This window comes from Cervus canadensis, chromosome 26 (assembly GCF_019320065.1).
Source record: "Cervus canadensis isolate Bull #8, Minnesota chromosome 26, ASM1932006v1, whole genome shotgun sequence".
Taxonomy (NCBI): Eukaryota; Metazoa; Chordata; class Mammalia; order Artiodactyla; family Cervidae; genus Cervus; species Cervus canadensis.
The window spans coordinates 33,619,969-33,635,719 of NC_057411.1; positions in this window are offsets into that span (position 1 = coordinate 33,619,969).

Genomic DNA, 15,751 nt, shown 5'->3' on the forward strand with positions numbered 1-15,751 from the left:
GTTTCTACTTCTGTGAATCCTTCCCAGACTACCTGAGGTAGAATTAATCATATATTGTCACAGTCTTGATCTTTTCTTCTGTTTTTCTAAATATGTGATTTTACTAGACCTTGAGTTTCTGAAGAGTAAAAAGATATGTGTTCCAAGCATCCTTCCTCCCTTATGCCCGTATGCACACATAGTAAACTAACTGCTGGTTGAATTATTGAATGACAACTTAGCTTTAGGATCTTTTGGGTAAACTAGGTATTCTTCCAGAGACTTAAAAGTCTCTTACTACCATCTCACTGGTTTTTCCAGTGGTCATGTATGAATGTGACAGTTGGACTATAAAGAAAACGGAGCGCCGAAGAATTGATGCTTTTGAACTGTGGTGTTGGAGAAGACTCTTGAGAGACCCTTGGACTGCAAGGAGATCCAACCAGTCCATCCTAAAGGAGATCAGTCCTGGGTGTTCATTGATAGGGCTGATGTTGCAGCTGAAACTCCAATACTTTGGCCACCTGATGCAAAGAACTGGCTCATTTGAAAAGACCCTGTATATAAATAAATAAATTTTTTTTTTTAAATGAAAAGACCCTGATGCTGGGAAAGATTGAAGGCAAGAGGAGAAGGGGACGACAGAGGATGAGATGGTTGGATGGCATCACCGACTCAGTGGACATGGGTTTGGGTGAACTCCGGGAGTTGGTGATAGACGGGGAGGCCTGGCGTGCTGCGGTTCATGGGGTTGCAAAGAGTTGGACATGCCTGAGCAACTAAACTGAACCATCTCACTTAATCTCTGCCATAAAATCACTTCCTCAAACCACTTGCTGACGTGTGAAATTTTTTTTTTTCTGACGTGTGACATTTCTTAAGAGGGAAAACCAAATTTGTATTCTGTAGTCATTGGTAAGAGTTTGATATTTAAGTGACTGAAGATTGTGTACTGGCAGTATGTTAGACTGGTGCCAACCCTGCGGAAAACTAGTATCCCCTCTCCGTGTTGACATCAGAAATTCCATGCCTCAGGAGGTTCCCAGTGTTTCAGATAACACACTGAAGTGCTAGAGCCTCGTTGAAATCAGCATTTATGAAGCAAAACCTGCAGTATTTATGAAAGGCAGAGTTCATTTGAGATTTTAAACAAATCACTTTTGTCCAGAACAGGATATACACACTTAAGTCAAGAAATCACAGTTTTAATCTAATAAATACACTCCACAGGTTAGGATTCCATACTTTCACCGCCCTGGCCCAGGTTCAGTTCCTGGCAGGAAACAGATCCTGCAAGCTGTGTGGCATGGCCAAAAAATTTTTAAAATAAATAAATACACTCTACAAATGGAGTAAGCAAATTTGTGCTCAGAAGTGGAATACACATTCCATTCAACAACCTAGAATAAACTGTCCAGAAGAAAATGCAAGAAGAACCCGTTTCTTAAAGGTACACACAGTTGAGCCTCTTCTGCATCCATGTTAAACATTTACTCACTTGCAGGACAGCCTCAGGAGGATTTAAGCTTTTTCTTAAAGAATTAGCTCGTGATTTTAGGTGAAGTAACCATTTGCCAAAAAAGTGAACATTCTCAATCATCATTCTTGGTTACCAGGAAGCTCTCTTTTCACTTAGAAAAAAATAGAGTCCCTGTCATTGTAAACTGTCAGATTTTAACTTTAGCAAGTCTGTCATAGAGTTTGAGTTATGCTTGACCACAGAGATGTCAGTAGGGTGCCTTTTAATTCAGTTAAAACCTAGCTCAAAAAAGATTCAAACAATTTTAAAAATTAATTATCCCATATCCAACTGCCTACTTAACTTCTACACCTGGTTGTCCCACAGGCATCTCAAGGTTTAGGTGTACAAAACTGAGCTCACCCTCCCTACAAATCAGCTTCTTTGGTCTTCCTCCTCGTCTTGGTAACTGATGCTTCCACCCACTGGTGAGTTCCTGAAAAAATCAGGGAATCCTTGATACCACCCCCACCTTCACCCTGCATCTCCAATCAGTCACCAACTCCTACCTCCAAAATATGTCTGCATTAATCCAAATGCTTCTTATAACATTGACGGTGGGTTATTAAAGCTAGATTTATTCACATTCAACCACGTAACACATGACAAGGTACATTTCTGGCACTGGGAATGTAACAGTGACCAAAGCAGATGTCTTTGATCTTACGGAGCTGACATTATAGTGGGAGAGACAAACAGTAGGCAAAATGTAGTATAATCTTAGTTAGTGATAGGAAGAATTAGCAAGGTGCTAGAGATAGAGTAGGGGCTTTCCAGGTGGCACAGCAGTAAAGACTCCGCCTGCCAATGCAGGAGATGCAAGAGACCTGGGTTCTCTCCCTGGGTGGGGAAAAATCCCCTGAAGTAGGAAATGGCAAGCCACCACAGTATTCTTGCCTGAAAAACTCCATGGACAGAGGAACCTGGCGGTCTACAGTCTATAGGGTTGCAGAGTCGGACACGACTGAGCAACTAAATATGCGTACAGAGATAGGGTATGTGTTTGTTTTGGCTTTAGTTGCAGCATGCAAACTCTTAGTTGCAGCATGTGAGATCTAGTTCCCTTGACCAGGGATCGAACCCAGGTTCCCTGCATTGGGAGTTCAGAATCTTAGCCCTCAGACTATCAGGGAAGTCCTGATTTTGTGCTATTTTAGATACAGTGTTCAGAAGACCCTTCAAGGAGGTACTATTTTAAATAGAGCCCTGAAGGAGGTGAGGAAGAAAGTCATACACAGCTCAGGGAAGACTTTACAAAACAAAGACAGAACTGTGCTGGGCACTTTCAGTGAACAATAGAGGCCAACGTGGATGGACAGAGTGAAGGCAAGAAAGCATAATAGATCATACCTAAAAGAGACCCAGAAACCAGGTCACCCAGGACTTTGTAAGCTGCAGTAGTTAGCACTTTGCTTTTATTATCAATGTGATGAGAAACTATAGTAGAGTTTTGAGCAGGGGGAGGATGTGACCTCACTTAAAATGGCCAGAAAGAAAAAAAAAAAAAGTGGCCAGAAGAATCCAGATAACGATAATCTGGATTCCAGTCATCTAGATCATTCTGAATGTTGTATGGACCACAAACCGTGGAAGGGTAGCAGGAAGATGAGTCAGAAGGCAGTTGTCATGAGGGGCCTCTCACCGCTGATTTCTTCTGATGACAGGCTAATCTCCAAATAAAGTGTTTTTTATGTGCGGTCATGAGTTAATTTTTTTCCTAGAGCGACATTTTCTGCGAAGAAAAACACGCTTTGATACAGCAAAGGATCATTGCAAATAAAACCAAGAATTGGGTTAATAATAACATTTCCCATAAAGAATAAGATGAACATTTTCATTAAATTCAGTACTTTTTCCTTTTTTCCCTGCCCCTTTCTGAAGCCCTGGGGTGAAATTGTGGTTAACTGCTGTGGATAGGGTTTATCCAGACTTGAACTGAGTTCTGGCATCTTGGATCCTCCAGACGTCTTTCTTTTCCCAGGCTGAAGCCAAAGAATAGCGGGTTTTGCTTCACAAACTACCTGTAAGTTTCTTTTAACTAATTTTATAGTTGTCCTACTTTGGTGTTTTTTTTCTTTTTTTTTTTTTTTGGTCATGCTGCTCAGCATGTGGGATCTTAGTTCCCTGACTAGGGATCAAACCCAAGCCCCCTGCATTGGAAGCTCGGAGTCTTAACCACTAGACCACCAGGGAAGACCCTTCTTTGGTTTTTAGCAGCTACAGTTCAAGGGAATAATTCTTGAAAGAGAACAGAATATAGACAAGTTGCGAGTTTCAGGTTGCTGCTGCTGCTGCTGCTAAGTCACTTCAGTCGTGTCCAACTCTGTGTGACCCCATAGACGGCAGCCCACCAGGCTCCCCCGTCCCTGGGATTCTCCAGGCAAGAACACTGGAGTGGGTTGCCATTTCGTTCTCCAATGCATGAGAGTGAAAAGTGAAAGTGAAGTCGCTCAGTCATGTCCAACTCCTAGTGACCCCATGGACTGCAGCCTACCAGGCTCCTCCGTCCGTGGGATTTTCCAGGCAAGAGTACTGGAGTGAATTGCCATTGCCTTCTCTGGGGTTTCAGGTTAGGGTTCAACTAACAAATATTGAAAGCCTCAAAAGTTTAGGAATGAGTTTATTGTCCTGGGGCTGTTTGGAGCCAGGCCTTTATTGCAGTGGCTCTGAGTCATTTGATATGCCTCATCCTGTACCAGCTGCCTGAGAACAGTCACCTTCTTACACCCTATTTGGGAGTTCTCAGGTGCTCAGACTCAAGGTTCTCGTTCAGTAGCTAAGGCGTGTCTGACTGCAACCTCAGGGACTGCAGCATGCCAGGCTTCCCTATCCTTTAGAATCTCCCAGAACTTGCTCAGACTCATTTCCATTGAGTCGGTGATGCCATCTAGCCACCTCATCCTCTGTCACCCCCTTCTCCTCCTGCCATCAGTCTTTCCTGGCATCAGGGTCTTTTCCAATAAGTCAGCTCTTCACATCCAGTGGCTAAATTACTGGAGCTTCAACTTCAGCATCAGTCCTTCCAATGAATATTTAGGGTTGATTTCCTTTAGGATTGACTGGCTTGTGCTTCATCAAGCCCAGCATTTCGCATGATGTACTCTGCATATGAGTTAAATAAGCGGGGTGACAATATACAACCTTGATGTACTCCTTTTCAGATTTGGAACCAGTCTGTTGTTCCATGTCCAGTTCTAACTGTTGCTTCTTGACCTGCATGAAGATTTCTCAGGAGTCAGGTAAGGTGGTCTGGTATTCCCATCTCTTGAAGAATTTTCCACAGTTTGTTGTGATCTACACAGTCAAAGGCTTTGGCGTAGTCAATAAAGAAGTAGGTGTTTTTATGAAACTCTCTTCCTTTTTCAATGATCCAACATGTTGGCAATTTGATCTCTGGTTCCTCTGCCTTTTCTAAATTCAGCTTGAACATCTGGAAGTTCACGGTTCACATACTGTTGAAGCCTGGCTTGTAGAATTTTGAGCATTTGCTAGCGTGTGAGATGAGTGCGGTAGTTTGAACATTCTTTGGCATTGCCTTTCTTTGGGATTGGAATGAAAACTGACCATTTCCTGTCCTGTGGCCACTGCTGAGTTTTCCAAATTTGCTGGCATATTGAGTGCAGCACTTTCACAGCATCATCTTTTAGGATTTGAAATAGCTCAACTGGAATTCCATCACCTCCACTAGCTTTGTTTATACTGATGCTTCCTAAGGCCCACTTGACTTCGCATTCCAGGATATCTAATGCTAGGTGAGTGATCATATCATCATGGTTATCTGGGTCATGATCTTTTTTGTATAGTTCTTCTGTGTATTCTTGTCACCTCTTTTTAATATCTTCTGCTTCTATCCTGGGGCTGAATTAGGAAAACGGTATGTCAAGGCTGTATATTGTCACCCTCCTTGTTTAACTTATATGCAGAGTACATCATGCAAAATGCCAGGCTGGATAATGCACAAGCTAGAATCAAGATGCTGGGAGAAACATCAATAACCTCGGATATGCAGATGACACCACCCTTATGGCAGAAAACAAAGAAGAACTAAAGAGCTTCTTGAGGAAAGTGAAAGAGGAGAGTGAAAAAGTCTTAAAATTCAACATTCAGAAAACCAAGATCAGGGCATCTGGTCCTATCACTTCATGGCTAATAGATGAGGAAACAATGGAAACTGAGAGACTTTCTTTTCTTGGGCTCCAAAATCATTGCAGATGGTGACTGCAGCCATGAAATTAAAAGATGCTTGCTCCTTGGAAGAACAGCTATGACCAACCTAGATAGCATACTAAAAAGCAGAGACATTACTTTGCCAACAAAGGTCCGTCTAGTCAAAGCTATGGCTTTTCCAATAGTCATGTATGGATGTGAGAGTTGGACTCTAAAGAAAGCTGAGCACCAAAGAATTGATGCTTTTGAACTGTGGTGTTGGAGAAGACTCTTGAGAGTCTCTTGGACTGCAGGGAGATCCAACCAGTCAATTCTAAAGGAAATCAATCCTGAATATTCATTGGATGGACTGATGCTGAAGCTGAAACTCCAATACTTTGGCCACCTGATGCAAAGAACTGACTCCTTGGAAAAGACCCTGATGCTGAGAAAGATTGAAGGCAGGAGGAGAAGGGGATGACAGAGGAAGAGATGGTTGGATGGCATCACCAACTTGATGAACTTGAGCTTGAGTAAACTCCGGGAGTTGAGTAAACTCCTGTCATCACTCTGGTGATGGACAGGAAAGCCTGGCATGCTGCAGTCCATGGGGTCACAAAGTCAGATACTGTCGAGCAACTGAACTGAACTGAACTGAGGATTGACTGCTTTGATCTCCTTGCAGTCCAAGGGACTCAAGAGTCTTTTCCAACACCACAGTTCAAAAGCATCAATTCTTCAACACTCAGCTTTCTTTATGGTCCAGCTCTCACAACCATACATGACTACTAGAAAAATCATGACTGGGCAAAGTGATGTCTCTGCTTTTTAATATGCTGTCTAGGTTGGTCATAGTTTTTCTTCCAAGGAGCAAGCATCTTTTAATCCCGTGGCTGCAGTAATCATCTGCAGTGACTTTGGAGTCAAGAAAATAAAATCTCTCACTGTTTCCATTTTTTCCCCAATCTATTTGCCATGAAATGATGGGACCAGATACCAGATCTTCGTTTTTTGAAAATTGAGTTTTAAGCCAGCTTTTTCACTATCTTCTTTCACCTTCATCAAGGGACTCTTTAGTTCCTCTTCACTTTCTGCTATTAGGGTGGTTGAACATAACCTCCCTAGCATGGGAAATGAGCACAATTGTGTAGTAGTTTGAACATTCTTTAGTATGCTCTTCTTGGGAATTGGGATGAAGACTGACCTTTTCCAGTCCTGTAGCCACTGCTGGGTTTTCCAGATTTGCTGACATAATGAAGACAGCACTATAACAACACATCTTTTAGTGTTTTTAAATAGCTTTGCTGAAATCCTATCACCTCCATGAGCTTTATTGGCATCAGTGCTTCCTAAGGCCCACTTGACTTCACACTCCAGAATGTCTGGCTCTAGGTGAGTGACCACCCCATGGTGGTTATCTGGGTCATTAAGATCTTTTTTTTGTACAGTTCTCTATATTCTTGCCATCTCTTCTTGATCTGTTCTGCTTCTACTAGGTCTTCCCCGTTTCTGTCCTTTTTTGTGCCCATCTTTGCATGAAATGTTCCTTTGATATCTCCAGTTTTCTTGAGGAGATCTCTAGTCTTTCCCTTTCTGCTGTTTTCCTCTATTTCTTTGCACTGTTCATTGAAGAAGGCCATCTTGTCTCTCCTTGTCTTTCTCTGGAACTCAGCATTCAGTTGGGTGTACCTTTCCCAACTGAATGCAGGGATTGTGGAAGGGATTGTGCAGTTTAATTAAATAAAGTCTCCTTTACTGGGAAGATTATCCTGGATTATCCAGGTGGGCCCAGTGTAATCACAGGGATCTTTACAAGAGGCAAAAGGTCATAGGCAGAAAGAGAAATACAAAAAATATGAAGGTTCACTACTGGCTTTGAGAAAAGCCAGTATACATTCATTTCCCCTAGAACCTAGGAAAGAAAATCTCCCCTAAAGCTTCCAAAAGGAATGAAGCCATGTGACCCCTTGTTTAGCCCAATGAGATTTTCCAAAATGTAAAATAATAAATTTGTGTTGTTTTAAGCCTCTAGATTTGTAGTAATTTGTTCCAGCAGCAATAGGAATCTTGTTACTGAAGGGTATGTGTGGGAAGTCTCGCTGCTCTCTGCTCAAAAGCCAATAAACTGGCCAGGTTGGTGGAAAGGAAAGTTTGCTTTATTTCAGGTGCCAACAACTGGTGGGGGAGAGTGGTAGACATCTGGCCAAAGGCCGACTCCCCCCACGATAAGCAGAGGGTGAGAGCTTCTATAGACAGAGTTGAGGGGGTTACATGCAGAAACAGCACAGTCATCTCTAACAGCCATCTTCGATTGGTCATCAGTGGTCTGACTAGCATCATTTTGGTTGTTTTAGGTACAGTTAATCTTCACTTCCAGTGTGAACTTGTTCCCATTTTTTTTACAGTCAATTCTTGGAATTGTGGCATCTCACGTCCTTGGTACAATCTGATCATCTTTTAGTTAACTTCTCCACCTGGTGTTTTGGTGTCTATAAGACAGCTCACAGGAGGTGGCTCAGAATATTATCTATAGCCCTTGAAAAAGAACTAAAGATCCTTGACTATGCTTAATGACTACATAAGTATTATTTAGTCTCCTTTGATGACTGTTTTCCTTTGTTTCAGCATTTCTCACTTCTCTGATTAAACATTCTTTGACTGAAGTTTTCCACAGGCAAAGGCAGGCAGAGGACTTGGTTAGGGGACAAGGACCATATGGTCCTGATCCGTTTCAATCTGATCCATCTAACTGTCTGGAGATTAGGGTCCCCTTGCCTGAAGAACCTGTAATGACCTATCCTGAAGTAGGTGCTTTGCAGATGAATGCTGATTCTCCTCAAGACCCATATCACTTCTTTCCTTGCTTCTAGACTAACAACTAGACTCAAATCCTGAAAGACCCCAGTGGAACAAGTACATTACATATTATTCTATGGTGTTGACCGTCATTTAACAAATTTGAAAGGACATTTGTGAAGATTACTAAAACATTTCTCAAAGTATTTGATACAAAGGATACAGTATTTGTTCAAGAGGACCAGACCATAAAGGTTTTTTGGTCTGCTGATAGTTTGACATTATAGCTAACTGGCAGTCTAGATGACATATAACTCTATTTGTGGGGGCTGATTTCTTTTTATATTTTAGCATAGTTGTATGATTATGGTAATAATACAGTAGAAGGACAAAAACTGGTGATGTAGCATAGAAATGGGATAATTGCAGAAGCCAGGTTCTTAAGTAGGTGAGGGAAGATGGGATCAATGCACACATTGGGGTAGATATGATTCACATGTGGTATAAGAGGGAAGGACGATTATATGAGTCCAGATGTAGGTAAATCATTAGGTTTGGTGATAAACAGATCTGATTGCTTCTATTCTTCTCTTCTGGTTAAGAAGTCGGCCGTTAGCATAGAGAACGGACTTGTGGTTGCCAAGAGTGAGGCGGATGAGGGAGAGGTGGAGTGGGAGGTTGGGTTAGCCAGATGTAAGGTTTTATACATAGAATGGATAAACAACAAGGTCCTGTTGTATAGCAAAGAGAGCTATATTCAGTGTCCTATGATGGAAAAGAATATTTAAAAAGAAAAACTGAATCACTTTGCTATACAGCAGTAATTAACATAACATTGTAAATCAACTACAATTAAAATAAAAAAGTCTATCATTAGCAGAGAGTAGACAGGGGTGGGGGCTTCCCAGGTTGCGCTAGTGGTAAAGAACCTGCCTGCCAATGCAGGAGACATAAGAGATGCAGGTTCAGTCACTGGGTTGGAAAGATCCGCTGGAGGAGTGCATGGCAACCCACTTCGGTATTCTTGCCTAGAGAATCCCATAAACAGAGGAGCCTGGCGGGCTACAGTCCAAAGGGTCACAGAGTTGGACATGACTGAAGCAACTTAGCACACATCCACGCAGGCAGGGATGGAGGCAGAGAAGATTTAAGAATGTTAAGGAAAAGGGAAACACAAGTTCCCCAGGCCCAGGGAATTCAAGACTTTAAGAAAAAATGTTGATCAGGACAGAGCCCTCATAGAGCCTTTACTGGAAGCTATCATAGGTCTGCTCATAAGATTTGAAAGCCACTTTTTCCAGAAATCTTAGGCAGGGTGTCACTGATTTATCTTCTGTGGGTGTGGTCATTTACCCAGTTACAGTATACCTTCTTGTGTATTCAACCAACTCCTGTTTCTCCAGCTTGATGCTGAGGACTCATGAGAAACCCAGGTGGTGGACTTCCCCATTGGTGCAGTGAATAGGAATCCACTTGCAAATGTAAGGAACAGGAATTCAATCCCTGGTCCAGGAAGATTCCACATGACACAAAGTGACTAGGTCCATGCACCACAGCGACTTTGCCTGGTGGTGGTGATTTAGTCATTAAGTTGTGTCTGGCTCTTGAACTTTAGCCCACCAGACTCCTCTGTCCATGGGGTTCTCCAGGCGAGAATACTGGAGTGGGAGCCATTCCCTTCTCCAGGGGATCTTCCCAACCCAGGGGTTGAACCTGGGTCTCCTGTATTGCAGACAGATTCCTCACCCGCTGAACCACCAGGGAAGCCCTACTGAGCCTGTCTGTGTGCTGCAACTACTGAAGTCTACTCGCCTAGAGCCTGTGTTCCACAACAAGAGAAGCCACCACAATGAGAAGCCCACACACCAAACGAAGAGTAGCCCCTGCTTGCCATAACTCAAGAAAGCCTGCGCAAAAGCAATGAAGACTCAGCACAGTCCAATAAATTCATAAATTAAAAAACCCAAGTGGTAAATATCTTTTAAGTTGTCTGCCAAACCAAGGCCCCTTTCTCCAAATCCTCTCCTCAACCAAGGGTGGACCCTTTGCAGCCAAATTTATATTATACAATCCCCACCCCCACCTCCAATGCCAAACAGAATCAAAGCTGGGGTAGACAGCTGACTCACTGATCAATTGGATTTTCTCTCCTGGGAATTAAAATTGAATATAAATTCGAATACTGGGACTCTAAGCATTTGACGCTGGAGGGGATTGGGGGCAGGAGGAGAAGGGGACGACAGAGGATGAGATGGCTGGATGGCATCACCGACTAGATGGACATGAATTTGGGTAAACTCCAGGAGTTGGTGATGGACAGGGAGGCCTGGCGTGCTGCGATTCATGGGGTCACAAAAGAGTCGGACACGACTGAGCAACTGAACTGAACTGAGCTGAAGCATTTGACTAGAGGGCTAGAGCTAGGGGGAAATCTGATTATGAGAGTGAGCAGCCTTTTTGCACCATGTGGATCAGAGAAGCTGAGAAGATACGTTTTGAGTGTGAAGAAGGAGAGAGAGAAAGAATGAGCAGATGTGTAGAAAGAACCGGAGACCACATGATCCTGAAAGATGGTATCTGCCTTGGTTCTTCACCACATACTAGTCACTGACTGCTGTCCTCAGCTGAACTTCCTCCCTTGGGTTATATACAATGGTCCTATTTCCCAAGATGCACACTTTGCATGAGCAAATCTGAGCACATTTGTTATTGTGACCCAAAGAACCTTGACCAAAAGCAAAGATTTATTAAATGCTAAGCAGAAGTCAGGACATATTGTGTCTATAGCATTTCACTAATCTAATCGAATAACCATTTCTGTCAGAAAAGAAGTGACCTGAGGATGAGGGATTATTTAGTGACTATATGCAAACTCAGGAGATTTGAGAAGAAAAATGCGGTAGTCACTACATAAGATCCAGTTGTAATTTTTTTTAGTCATTAAAAATAATCTTAGTCTGAAAAGCAATCAAAGGAAAGAAAAGAAATCATTCATATGACTGCCTTCCTAATATAACCACTCTGAGCATTTTGGTATGTTTCATGTGATTTTTCCCTTATGTGTGGACTTTTTGACAGTGAAACTACATGTTCTCCTTTGTTTCATCAGATATTATGCCATATATATTTCCTGTGTTGCTGCATAATCTTCATAGCTAAAGTTATCATGGCTACCTAATATTTACTGATCAGTTATACTATAAAAACAAGACTGCAGATCTAGTTCTCTCCAGTTTGAAATTCTGAAAAGAAATTCCTAACTGAGTATATATAGCTATTTTTATCATAAGAAAGAAGTTCTTTTTTATAGGGTTGGAGATAGTTAGACTTTACCATTTTGCATCTCTCAAGTTTTATGTTCATGGAACTTCCCTGGTGGGCCAGTGGTTAAGACTCAGTACTCCCAAAGCAAGGGGCCCAGGTTTGATCCCTGGTCAAGGAACTAGAAAGATCCCATATGCCACAACTAAGACCAAGCACAGCAAATTTTTTTTTAAGTTTATTCCTTTTTATTGGTGGCTCAAATGGTAAAGCATCTGCCTGAAATGTGGGAGACCTGGGTTCGATTCCTGGGTCGGGAAGATCCCCTGGAGAAGGAAATAGCAACCCATTCCAGTACCCTTGCTTGGAAAATCCCATGGCTGGAGGAGCCTGGTAGGCTACAGTCCATGGGGTCGCAAAGAGTCGGACATGACTGAGCGACTTCACTTTCATTTTCAGGGAACTATATCCCACATGCCACAAATAAGACCAAGCACAGCAAATTTTTTTAAAAAGTTTATTCCTTTTTATTGTTGGATGGTATACCCTGATGTGAATGCAGGACAGTTTATTTAAAGCATTCAGCTGTTTAAGTTCATCTGAGCAATTTCCAGTTTAGGATTACAACAAGTAAAGCCACTATGAACATTCATGTACACGTTTTCTATGAACATAAATGTTCATTTCTTTAGAATAAACACCCAAGAGTGTAATTGCTGGTTCAGACAGTACGTGCATATTTTGTTTTATAAAAAACTGCCAAACTTTTTCAGGGTGACTGTACCATTTTACATTCTCACCAACACTCTAATGATGCACTTCTGCATCTTCACCAGCATTTGATATTATCACTATTTATTTCAGCCATCCTGAGAGGTATGTAGTGATTGCTCATTGTGGTTTTAATTTGCATTTCCTCATGTCTGGTGATGTCATACATCTTTTCATGTGATTATTTACCTTGCACAAAAAAGCAAGAGTTCTAGAAAAACATCTACTTCTGCTTCATTGACTATGTCAAAGCCTTTGAGTGTGTGGATCACAACAAAATGTGGAAAATTCTTAAAGAAATGCGAATACCAGACCACCTTACCTGCCTCCTGAGAAATCTGTATGCAGGTCGAGAAGCAACAGTTAGAACTAGACATGGAACAACAGACTTGTTCCAAATTGGGAAAGGAGTACGTCAAGGCTGTATATTGTCACCCTGCTTATTTAACTTATATGCAGAGTATATCATGTGAAATGCTGGGCTGAATGAAGCACAAGCTGGAATCAAGAGTGCCAGGAGAAATATTAACCTCAGATACGCAGATGACACCACCCTTATGGCAGAAAGCAAAAAAGAACTAAAGTGCTTCTTGATGAAAGTGAAAGAGGAGAGTGAAAAAATTGGCTTAAAACTCAACATTTAGAAAACTAAGATCATACCTTCCAGTTTCATCACTTCATGGCAAATAGATGCGGAAACAATGGAAACAGTGAGAGACTTTCTTTTCTTTGACTCCAAAATCACTGCAGATGGTGACTGCAGCCATGAAATTAAAGATACTTGCTCCTTGGAAGAACAGCTATGACCAACCTAGACAGCCTATTAAAAAGCAGAGACATTACGTTGCCAACAAAGGTCTGTCTAGTCAAAACTATGATTTTTCCTGTAGTCATGTATGAATGTGAGAGTTGGACTATAAAGAAAGCTGAGCACTGAAGAATTGATGCTTTTGAACTGTGGTGTTGGAGAAGACTCTTGAGAGTCCCTTGGACTGCAAGGAGATTCAACCAGTCCATCCTAAAGGAGATCAGTCCTGGATGTTCATTGGAAGGACTGATGTTGAAGCTGAAACTCCAATACTTTGGCTACCTGATGCGAAGAACTGACTCCTTGGAAAAGACCCTGATGCTGGGAAAGATTGAAGGCAGGAGGAGAAGGGGACGACAGAGGAGGAGATGGTTGGATGGCATCACTGACTCAATGGGCACGAGTTTGAGCAAGCTCCGGGAGTTGGTGATGGACAGGGAGGCCTGGCGTGCTGCAGTCCATGGGGTTGCAAAGAGTTGGACAGGACTGAGCAATTGAACTGATACCCACTTTGGTGGGATGTCTGTATGTGTTTATAGGGAAATCACTTCTTGTGTTTCTGCTCTACCCTATTTCCACTGTTCTCACACTTTCACAGTTCACAACACCTCTGACACTCAATCTAATGGAAAAAAACACCTTATTTCCTCTTTACTTACATTCACAACACTTTGACCAGAGGTGCATGTGTTTTTCCTCAACACCAAGCAGTTCTCAGTTCCTCCCGACACCAGCTGGGTGTTTACAGTTTAACTCAGTTCTGACACTGTTGACTTGTAGATAGCAACAGCTCCCACAGATTAAGGGCTCGGACTCACAACGCTGCCCCTGGCCACTTCAGATGCCGATTGCAAGTCCAGGTCTTTATCTATTCTTTTGACCAACCAGCTGTAAATCAGAGTTTCCCACAACCCTTTCTCAGTTTCCATTAGTTTGCTGGAGTGGCTCACAGGACTCGGGAGAACAGTTTACTTGATCACCAGTTTAATATAAAAGGATATGACTCCGGAACAACCAGATGGAAGAGATGCAGAGGACAAGGTGGGGGAGAGGCACAGCGCACCCAAGCCTTCTCTGAATGCATCGCTCTCCCAGCATCTCTGTTTCCACCAACCTAGAAGCTCCCCTACCCTTGTCCTTTTGGATTTGTATGGAGGCCTTCTCTCGTAGGTGTGGTCAATTGAATCATCAGTCTTTTATGAAGAATTCAGCCCCTCTCCCCTCCTTGGAGATCAGGAGGTGGGCAAAAGTTCCAACTATCTAATCACATGGTTGGTTCCCCGACCACCAGCTCCCATCACATGATTATCTAGGAGTTTTCCAAAAATCACTTTACTATCGTACACAGATGGGGGAAAGGGAATTTTTATGAATAACAGAAGACACATATTTCACCTTTATTGCTCTAAAGCTATTTCAGAAACAAAAAGATGTCATTATTATAACAAAAGATGCCTCTGTTGCTCTGTTTAGCTAGAAAATTACAAGTGTTTTAGGAATTATGTGCCAGGAAGGGACAAAAATATCATAAATCACAATACCATGATGTCTTTTGCCCATATTCTAATTTGTTACCCTTTCTCTGAGACCCACCCCCCACACACATTGATGCACTTATGGGATCTCAGTTCTCCAACCAGGGATTGAACCTGGGGCATGGTAATGAAAACCCTGAATCCTAACCACTGGGCCACCAGGGAACTGCTCAGTTCTTTATCTTTTATGACTGAACGCTGGTCTTTATAATCTTTATATTGAGTTGGCCAAAAGGTTGTTCAGTAAACCTGAACAACCTTTTGACCAACTCAATATATTCTAAGTACTAGTCCTTTTTCTTTTGTGTGGCTTCCAGATATTTATCCAAGTTTGTATCTTGTCTTTTCTTCCTAGGTGCTGTCACAGAACAAAAGTTTTAATTTTGATGAAGTCCAGTTTGTCGATTTTTCCTGTTATAAATTTTGCTTTTGGTATCAAGCTCAAGTAGGCTTTGCCTAGCCTGAGTTCCCAAAGATTTTCTCCTATATTTTTGTCTAAAAGTTTCATGTTTTTTATATAACTCTGTGACTAATTTTGAGTTTATTTTTGCATAAGCTGTGAGGTTTAGGTTGAGATTCTGGTTTTTGCCCATCAAGGTCCAGTTGCCCCAGCATCTTTCATTGAATTGGATTCATCAACATTTTATCATTATGTACCTGGAGAGGAAAAGCTTTCTCTTCTTCCCTTCTAAGTTTGTTGGCTGGAATAATAACTAGCTGACATAAAACAGATTAACAGAAGAAAAACAAACATCACTTTGTATGTTCAGGATGCCCATAAAGACATGAATGCTGTGCTGTGCTTGGTCACGGAGTCGTGTCTGACTCTTGGCGACCCCGTGGACTGTAGCCCGCCAGGCTCCTCTGTCAGTGGATTCTCCAGGCAAGAATACTGGAGTGGGTTGCCATGCCCTCCTCCAGGGGATCTTCCCAACC